We start from the raw sequence: 10860 nt of genomic DNA, 5'->3' as shown, positions 1-10860 counted from the left end.
CCAGCTGCTCCCCATTTCACCCTCTGCACCCTGAGGTCACACACAGCTTTACCTCTGCATCCCCCAGCTGTTCCCCATTTCACCCTCTGCACCCTGAGGTCACACACAGCTTTACCTCAGCACCGCCCTCCTGCTCTTCCAATTACCCCTGTCCCTCCCCACCCCCAGAGCCTCATACACAGCTTCAGCTCAGCACCGCCCCCCCTGCTCCTCCTATCACACCCTGCCCCTCTCCGCCCCAGAGCCTCATATACAGCTTTACCTCTGCACCCCCAGCTGCTCCCCATTTCACCCTCTGCACCCTGAGGTCACACACAGCTTTACCTCTGCACCGCCCCCCCTGCTCCCCATTTCACCCTCTGCACCCTGAGGTCACACACAGCTTCACATCTGCACCCCAGCTGCTCCCCATTTCACCCTCTGCACCCTGAGGTCACACACAGCTTTACCTCTGCACCCCCAGCTGCTCCCCATTTCACCCTCTGCACCCTGAGGTCACACACAGCTTTACCTCTGCACCCCCAGCTGCTCCCCATTTCACCCTCTGCACCCTGAGGTCACACACAGCTTTACCTCTGCACCCCCAGCTGCTCCCCATTTCACCCTCTGCACCCTGAGGTCACACACAGCTTTACCTCTGCACCGCCCCCCCTGCTCCCCATTTCACCCTCTGCACCCTGAGGTCACACACAGCTTCACCTCTGCACCCCCAGCTGCTCCACATTTCACCCTCTGCACCCTGAGGTCACACACAGCTTTACCTCTGCACTCCCAGCTGCTCCCCATTTCACCCTCTGCACCCTGAGGTCACACACAGCTTTACCTCTGCACCCCCAGCTGCTCCCCATTTCACCCTCTGCACCCTGAGGTCACACACAGCTTTACCTCTGCACCGCCCCCCCTGCTCCCCATTTCTCCCTCTGCACCCTGAGGTCACACACAGCTTTACCTCTGCACCGCCCCCCCTGCTCCCCATTTCACCCTCTGCACCCTGAGGTCACACACAGCTTCACCTCTGCACCTCCAGCTGCTCCCCATTTCACCCTCTGCACCCTGAGGTCACACACAGCTTTACCTCAGCACCCCAGCTGCTCCCCATGTTACCCTCTTCCCCTGAGGTCACACACAGCTTTACCTCAGCACTGCCCCTCCTGCTCTTCCAATTACCCCTGTCCCTCCCCACCCCCAGAGCCTCATACACAGCTTCAGCTCAGCACCGCCCCTCCTGCTCCTCCTATCACACCCTGCCCCTCTCCGCCCCAGAGCCTCATACACAGCTTTACCTCTGCACCCCCAGCTGCTCCCCATTTCACCCTCTGCACCCTGAGGTCACACACAGCTTTACCTCTGCACCCCCAGCTGCTCCCCATTTCACCCTCTGCACCCTGAGGTCACACACAGCTTTACCTCTGCACCCCCAGCTGCTCCCCATTTCACCCTCTGCACCCTGAGGTCACACACAGCTTTACCTCTGCACCCCCAGCTGCTCCCCATTTCACCCTCTGCACCCTGAGGTCACACACAGCTTTACCTCTGCACCGCCCCCCCTGCTCCCCATTTCACCCTCTGCACCCTGAGGTCACACACAGCTTTACCTCTGCACCCCCAGCTGCTCCCCATTTCACCCTCTGCACCCTGAGGTCACACACAGCTTTACCTCAGCACCCCCAGCTGCTCCCCATTTCACCCTCTGCACCCTGAGGTCACACACAGCTTTACCTCTGCACCCCCAGCTGCTCCCCATTTCACCCTCTGCACCCTGAGGTCACACACAGCTTTATCTCAGCACCGCCCCCTCCTGCTCTTCTAATTACCCCTGTCCCTCCCCACCCCCAGAGCCACATACACAGCTTTACCTCTGCACCCCCAGCTGCTCCCCATTTCACCCTCTGCACCCTGAGGTCACACACAGCTTTACCTCAGCACCCCCAGCTGCTCCCCATTTCACCCTCTGCACCCTGAGGTCACACACAGCTTTACCTCTGCACCCCCAGCTGCTCCCCATTTCACCCTCTGCACCCTGAGGTCACACACAGCTTTACCTCTGCACCCCCAGCTGCTCCCCATTTCACCCTCTGCACCCTGAGGTCACACACAGCTTTACCTCTGCACCCCCAGCTGCTCCCCATTTCACCCTCTGCACCCTGAAGTCACACACAGCTTTACCTCTGCACCCCCAGCTGCTCCCCATTTCACCCTCTGCACCCTGAGGTCACACACAGCTTTACCTCAGCACCGCCCCCTCCTGCTCTTCCAATTACCCCTGTCCCTCCCCACCCCCAGAGCCTCATACACAGCTTTACCTCTGCACCCCCAGCTGCTCCCCATTTCACCCTCTGCACCCTGAGGTCACACACAGCTTTACCTCTGCACCCCCAGCTGCTCCCCATTTCACCCTCTGCACCCTGAGGTCACACACAGCTTTACCTCTGCACCCCCAGCTGCTCCCCATTTCACCCTCTGCACCCTGAGGTCACACACAGCTTTACCTCAGCACCGCCCCTCCTGCTCTTCCAATTACCCCTGTCCCTCCCCACCCCAGAGCCTCATACACAGCTTCATCTCAGCACCGCCCCTCCTGCTCCTCCTATCACACCCTGCCCCTCTCCGCCCCAGAGCCTCATACACAGCTCTACCTCTGCACCCCCAGCTGCTCCCCATTTCACCCTCTGCACCCTGAGGTCACCCACAGCTTTACCTCTGCACCCCCAGCTGCTCCCCATTTCACCCTCTGCACCCTGAGGTCACACACAGCTTTACCTCAGCACCGCCCCATCTGCTCTTCCAATTACCCCTGTCCCTCCCCACCCCCAGAGCCACATACACAGCTTTACCTCTGCACCCCCAGCTGCTCCCCATTTCACCCTCTGCACCCTGAGGTCACACACAGCTTTACCTCAGCACCCCCAGCTGCTCCCCATTTCACCCTCTGCACCCTGAGGTCACACACAGCTTCACCTCTGCACCCCCAGCTGCTCCCCATTTCACCCTCTGCACCCTGAGGTCACACACAGCTTTACCTCTGCACCCCCAGCTGCTCCCCATTTCACCCTCTGCACCCTGAGGTCACACACAGCTTTACCTCTGCATCCCCCAGCTGTTCCCCATTTCACCCTCTGCACCCTGAGGTCACACACAGCTTTACCTCAGCACCGCCCTCCTGCTCTTCCAATTACCCCTGTCCCTCCCCACCCCCAGAGCCTCATACACAGCTTCAGCTCAGCACCGCCCCCCCTGCTCCTCCTATCACACCCTGCCCCTCTCCGCCCCAGAGCCTCATATACAGCTTTACCTCTGCACCCCCAGCTGCTCCCCATTTCACCCTCTGCACCCTGAGGTCACACACAGCTTTACCTCTGCACCGCCCCCCCTGCTCCCCATTTCACCCTCTGCACCCTGAGGTCACACACAGCTTCACATCTGCACCCCAGCTGCTCCCCATTTCACCCTCTGCACCCTGAGGTCACACACAGCTTTACCTCTGCACCCCCAGCTGCTCCCCATTTCACCCTCTGCACCCTGAGGTCACACACAGCTTTACCTCTGCACCCCCAGCTGCTCCCCATTTCACCCTCTGCACCCTGAGGTCACACACAGCTTTACCTCTGCACCCCCAGCTGCTCCCCATTTCACCCTCTGCACCCTGAGGTCACACACAGCTTTACCTCTGCACCGCCCCCCCTGCTCCCCATTTCACCCTCTGCACCCTGAGGTCACACACAGCTTCACCTCTGCACCCCCAGCTGCTCCACATTTCACCCTCTGCACACTGAGGTCACACACAGCTTTACCTCTGCACTCCCAGCTGCTCCCCATTTCACCCTCTGCACCCTGAGGTCACACACAGCTTTACCTCTGCACCCCCAGCTGCTCCCCATTTCACCCTCTGCACCCTGAGGTCACACACAGCTTTACCTCTGCACCGCCCCCCCTGCTCCCCATTTCTCCCTCTGCACCCTGAGGTCACACACAGCTTTACCTCTGCACCGCCCCCCCCCCCTGCTCCCCATTTCACCCTCTGCACCCTGAGGTCACACACAGCTTCACCTCTGCACCTCCAGCTGCTCCCCATTTCACCCTCTGCACCCTGAGGTCACACACAGCTTTACCTCAGCACCCCAGCTGCTCCCCATGTTACCCTCTTCCCCTGAGGTCACACACAGCTTTACCTCAGCACTGCCCCTCCTGCTCTTCCAATTACCCCTGTCCCTCCCCACCCCCAGAGCCTCATACACAGCTTCAGCTCAGCACCGCCCCTCCTGCTCCTCCTATCACACCCTGCCCCTCTCCGCCCCAGAGCCTCATACACAGCTTTACCTCTGCACCCCCAGCTGCTCCCCATTTCACCCTCTGCACCCTGAGGTCACACACAGCTTTACCTCTGCACCCCCAGCTGCTCCCCATTTCACCCTCTGCACCCTGAGGTCACACACAGCTTTACCTCTGCACCCCCAGCTGCTCCCCATTTCACCCTCTGCACCCTGAGGTCACACACAGCTTTACCTCTGCACCCCCAGCTGCTCCCCATTTCACCCTCTGCACCCTGAGGTCACACACAGCTTTACCTCTGCACCGCCCCCCCTGCTCCCCATTTCACCCTCTGCACCCTGAGGTCACACACAGCTTTACCTCTGCACCCCCAGCTGCTCCCCATTTCACCCTCTGCACCCTGAGGTCACACACAGCTTTACCTCTGCACCGCCCCCCCTGCTCCCCATTTCACCCTCTGCACCCTGAGGTCACACACAGCTTCACATCTGCACCCCAGCTGCTCCCCATTTCACCCTCTGCACCCTGAGGTCACACACAGCTTTACCTCTGCACCCCCAGCTGCTCCCCATTTCACCCTCTGCACCCTGAGGTCACACACAGCTTTACCTCTGCACCCCCAGCTGCTCCCCATTTCACCCTCTGCACCCTGAGGTCACACACAGCTTTACCTCTGCACCCCCAGCTGCTCCCCATTTCACCCTCTGCACCCTGAGGTCACACACAGCTTTACCTCTGCACCGCCCCCCCTGCTCCCCATTTCACCCTCTGCACCCTGAGGTCACACACAGCTTCACCTCTGCACCCCCAGCTGCTCCACATTTCACCCTCTGCACCCTGAGGTCACACACAGCTTTACCTCTGCACTCCCAGCTGCTCCCCATTTCACCCTCTGCACCCTGAGGTCACACACAGCTTTACCTCTGCACCCCCAGCTGCTCCCCATTTCACCCTCTGCACCCTGAGGTCACACACAGCTTTACCTCTGCACCGCCCCCCCTGCTCCCCATTTCTCCCTCTGCACCCTGAGGTCACACACAGCTTTACCTCTGCACCGCCCCCCCCCCTGCTCCCCATTTCACCCTCTGCACCCTGAGGTCACACACAGCTTCACCTCTGCACCTCCAGCTGCTCCCCATTTCACCCTCTGCACCCTGAGGTCACACACAGCTTTACCTCAGCACCCCAGCTGCTCCCCATGTTACCCTCTTCCCCTGAGGTCACACACAGCTTTACCTCAGCACTGCCCCTCCTGCTCTTCCAATTACCCCTGTCCCTCCCCACCCCCAGAGCCTCATACACAGCTTCAGCTCAGCACCGCCCCTCCTGCTCCTCCTATCACACCCTGCCCCTCTCCGCCCCAGAGCCTCATACACAGCTTTACCTCTGCACCCCCAGCTGCTCCCCATTTCACCCTCTGCACCCTGAGGTCACACACAGCTTTACCTCTGCACCCCCAGCTGCTCCCCATTTCACCCTCTGCACCCTGAGGTCACACACAGCTTTACCTCTGCACCCCCAGCTGCTCCCCATTTCACCCTCTGCACCCTGAGGTCACACACAGCTTTACCTCTGCACCCCCAGCTGCTCCCCATTTCACCCTCTGCACCCTGAGGTCACACACAGCTTTACCTCTGCACCGCCCCCCCTGCTCCCCATTTCACCCTCTGCACCCTGAGGTCACACACAGCTTTACCTCTGCACCCCCAGCTGCTCCCCATTTCACCCTCTGCACCCTGAGGTCACACACAGCTTTACCTCAGCACCCCCAGCTGCTCCCCATTTCACCCTCTGCACCCTGAGGTCACACACAGCTTTACCTCTGCACCCCCAGCTGCTCCCCATTTCACCCTCTGCACCCTGAGGTCACACACAGCTTTATCTCAGCACCGCCCCCTCCTGCTCTTCTAATTACCCCTGTCCCTCCCCACCCCCAGAGCCACATACACAGCTTTACCTCTGCACCCCCAGCTGCTCCCCATTTCTCCCTCTGCACCCTGAGGTCACACACAGCTTTACCTCAGCACCCCCAGCTGCTCCCCATTTCACCCTCTGCACCCTGAGGTCACACACAGCTTTACCTCTGCACCCCCAGCTGCTCCCCATTTCACCCTCTGCACCCTGAGGTCACACACAGCTTTACCTCTGCACCCCCAGCTGCTCCCCATTTCACCCTCTGCACCCTGAGGTCACACACAGCTTTACCTCTGCACCCCCAGCTGCTCCCCATTTCACCCTCTGCACCCTGAAGTCACACACAGCTTTACCTCTGCACCCCCAGCTGCTCCCCATTTCACCCTCTGCACCCTGAGGTCACACACAGCTTTACCTCAGCACCGCCCCCTCCTGCTCTTCCAATTACCCCTGTCCCTCCCCACCCCCAGAGCCTCATACACAGCTTTACCTCTGCACCCCCAGCTGCTCCCCATTTCACCCTCTGCACCCTGAGGTCACACACAGCTTTACCTCTGCACCCCCAGCTGCTCCCCATTTCACCCTCTGCACCCTGAGGTCACACACAGCTTTACCTCTGCACCCCCAGCTGCTCCCCATTTCACCCTCTGCACCCTGAGGTCACACACAGCTTTACCTCAGCACCGCCCCTCCTGCTCTTCCAATTACCCCTGTCCCTCCCCACCCCAGAGCCTCATACACAGCTTCAGCTCAGCACCGCCCCTCCTGCTCCTCCTATCACACCCTGCCCCTCTCCGCCCCAGAGCCTCATACACAGCTCTACCTCTGCACCCCCAGCTGCTCCCCATTTCACCCTCTGCACCCTGAGGTCACACACAGCTTTACCTCTGCACCCCCAGCTGCTCCCCATTTCACCCTCTGCCCCTCTCCACCCTGAGGTCACACACAGCTTTACCTCTGCACCCCCAGCTGCTCCCCATTTTACCCTCTGCACCCTGAGGTCACACACAGATTTACCTCTGCACCCCCAGCTGCTCCCCATTTCACCCTCTGCACCCTGAGGTCACACACAGCTTTACCTCTGCACCCCCAGCTGCTCCCCATTTCACCCTCTGCACACTGAGGTCACACACAGCTTTACCTTTGCACCCCCAGCTGCTCCCCATTTCACCCTCTGCACCCTGAGGTCACACACAGCTTTACCTCTGCACCCCCAGCTGCTCCCCATTTCACCCTCTGCACCCTGAGGTCACACACAGCTTTACCTCTGCACCCCCAGCTGCTCCCCATTTCACCCTCTGCACCCTGAGGTCACACACAGCTTTACCTCTGCACCCCCAGCTGCTCCCCATTTAACCCTCTGCACCCTGAGGTCACACACAGCTTTACCTCTGCACCGCCCCCCTGTTTCCCATTTCACCCTCTGCACCCTGAGGTCACCCACAGCTTTACCTCTGCACCCCCAGCTGCTCCCCATTTCACCCTCTGCACCCTGAGGTCACACACAGCTTTACCTCAGCACCGCCCCATCTGCTCTTCCAATTACCCCTGTCCCTCCCCACCCCCAGAGCCACATACACAGCTTTACCTCTGCACCCCCAGCTGCTCCCCATTTCACCCTCTGCACCCTGAGGTCACACACAGCTTTACCTCAGCACCCCCAGCTGCTCCCCATTTCACCCTCTGCACCCTGAGGTCACACACAGCTTTACCTCTGCACCCCCAGCTGCTCCCCATTTCACCCTCTGCACCCTGAGGTCACACACAGCTTTACCTCTGCACCCCCAGCTGCTCCCCATTTCACCCTCTGCACCCTGAGGTCAAACACAGCTTTACCTCTGCACCCCCAGCTGCTCCCCATTTCACCCTCTGCACCCTGAAGTCACACACAGCTTTACCTCTGCACCCCCAGCTGCTCCCCATTTCACCCTCTGCACCCTGAGGTCACACACAGCTTTACCTCAGCACCGCCCCCTCCTGCTCTTTCAATTACCCCTGTCCCTCCCCACCCCCAGAGCCTCATACACAGCTTTACCTCTGCACCCCCAGCTGCTCCCCATTTCACCCTCTGCTCCCTGAGGTCACACACTGCTTTACCTCTGCACCGCCCCTCCTGCTCCCCAGATCACCCTCTGCCCCTCTGCACGCTGAGATCACACACAGCTTTACCTCTGCACCGCCCCTCCTGCTCCCCAGATTACCCTCTGCCCCTCTGCACGCTGAGATCACACACAGCTTTACCTCTGCACCGCCCCCTCCTGCTCCCCAGATCACCCTCTGCCTCTCTCCATTCTGAGGTCACACACAGCTTTACCTCTGCACCGCCCCTCCTGCACCCCAGATCACCCTCTCCACCCTGAGGTCACACACAGCTTTACCTCTGCACTGCCCCCTCCTGCTCCTGCGGTGTAAAAAATGCGTTGTAAAGGTATGCGTTGTAAAAGTGTGCGTTGTAACGTCATACATCCGATGTAAGGAGATGAGATAAAAGTTTCCTCAAGTCTGTTTTGAGTAGTTGTTGTACGAGATCTTTACCAAATCTCAGAAAGGTTAGAAACTGTTGTGCAGTATTAATAAAGGGAAAATGAAATAGGATACTGGCTACACAAGGCCTACAATCAAAATGAGTCCACCTCAACCTAATTACTAGGATTGGTAATGGAAGTCTATAAAATAATAACTCTACAGTTGTAAATACATGAATCTTTAATTGTTCTGTAACTAAAGCCCTACCAATGACAGTTACAGAAATATAAATATAAAATGTAGATCAACAGTTATTGATGGAATCTATAAAATACTCCTCTGTAATGACAGCCCTTTTTATTTCTATTCATGCCAGTGCTCACGTTCAGTTGTGCTAGGCCTTAATCACCAATTATGACCAAAGTGATCATATATATATGTCCAACAATCTTCGCACCTCACACAGGGAGAATTTCAAAGCACCATAAAGAGCATAATAAGCAGGTATTCTCGTTTAGAAGTGTTTATTTAGCACACCATAATGCAAAATCAAAAAGTATGGAGGGCCTAAGTGTTTTGGCTCTCCGCCTTCTACTGGACCATAGAGTTCCATCGTCTAGAGCGTCATTTAAAGTGCTAGAGTGCTTTTGATCCCTCATTACTTTCAATTACATTTCAGTTACTAGACTGCTAGGCCTCATATGTAAACAGTGGCAGGTTTGATTCGCCATTTTGGCAAAATTATTTGTAAAGTACATTCAGTTTATTTTGTGTGGCAGAAAGAGCAGGTGCATACATTTCTTCATTTTTGATGGAGAGTTAGTTCATGATTTATACAACATAAAGTTTTACAGTATCTTAAAACTGGCTGACATTTCATAAGTCTAAGCAACCATGAAGTTCATATACATCTCTTTCCATTATGGAGGAGATTCTGTGACATGAAGTGACCTGTGCGTTTGAGTGTTCTGGGTGAAGGTATTAAAACCAGAAATATAAATACAATAAGAGTTCATATAAAATGTAGATCAACAATTATTGATGTTATCTATAAAATTGGTGTCAGTATTGGCAGCCACTTTTATTTCTATTCATGTCAGTGCTCACCTTCAGTTGTGCTATGCCTTAATCACCGAAATATGACCAAAGTGATATATAACTAGTCATCAGTAGGTAGTTATAGTTAGGACCAATGTTTCCATAGTAAAAGTGATTTTTGTTTTGTCAATGTTGGCGCCGCTTCACGAATCTTCACAAACTTTTCAAAAAAGTCCCCTTTTTAGGTCTTGCTGAAGCAATGCATGTTTGGTGAGATTATAGTAAGGCTTTCAAAAGTCTACCCAAACTGCGGATTAGGTACAGTTCACGTGAGCCAGGCGCGTGCACATCACATCACACACCATTTGTTATCAGCTTGTGAGCCTCAGCATCAGACTTCAAAGGAATCCGCTCCCCCGCATCAGATATCAAAAGAAATGCGCTCCCCCGCCACAGCAATGCCGAGAGCTTGTTTCATTAGTAGGTTTTAAACAAAGACCAGTTCTGTTAAAAGCTGTGAAGTGCTTCCGGGGTGATTCACAAAACTACAAAACCCAGCACGACACTTCTCTTACAGTAAGGGCCTTGTTTTAGTTTGATATATTATGCATCTTAAATATTTTTGCAGGCAGTTGTCTAGCCTCTATATTCACCCTGTTCCTTATAATTATTGGCAGTTTACTGTAGTAGATTCCTGCAGAGGAGTTTTGATGTAGACATGCACTGCACTCTACAAGTGCTTCTCTCCACTACTCGAACTTGCAGCTAAATGGTGGGCACACGGTGCACTGGTGTTACACCAGGACACCGAGTGTCCAGTGCACCGTGCGTCCACCCTTTACATGTGTCATGTTTCTTTCAGGCCATGTGTGTGCTGCTCATGTCTCCTTCTTTCGCACACAGACTCTTTCCCAGCAAACGTTCCCTGTACTTCCTGCTCCGGCTGCCCTCAGTCCTGTGACAGCCTCACAAAGACCCTCGGACATTCCACGCAATTTTCAATGGCGCTGCTACAAATCACATGCCACTGTAGGAAACCACATGCCTCTCAATCACAGAGATGCTTATGGGAGACAGGACAGTAATTGAGTTTGTACCCGCCATCCGCCTAATTTCAAATGGGCGCTGAGACAACTGTTAATAGACACTTTCAAATCAGTCAGGCCGTTGCGT

The sequence above is a fragment of the Lissotriton helveticus genome, chromosome 6 (assembly GCF_964261635.1).
Source record: "Lissotriton helveticus chromosome 6, aLisHel1.1, whole genome shotgun sequence".
Lineage (NCBI taxonomy): Eukaryota > Metazoa > Chordata > Amphibia > Caudata > Salamandridae > Lissotriton > Lissotriton helveticus.
This window is presented reverse-complemented; position numbering follows the sequence as displayed.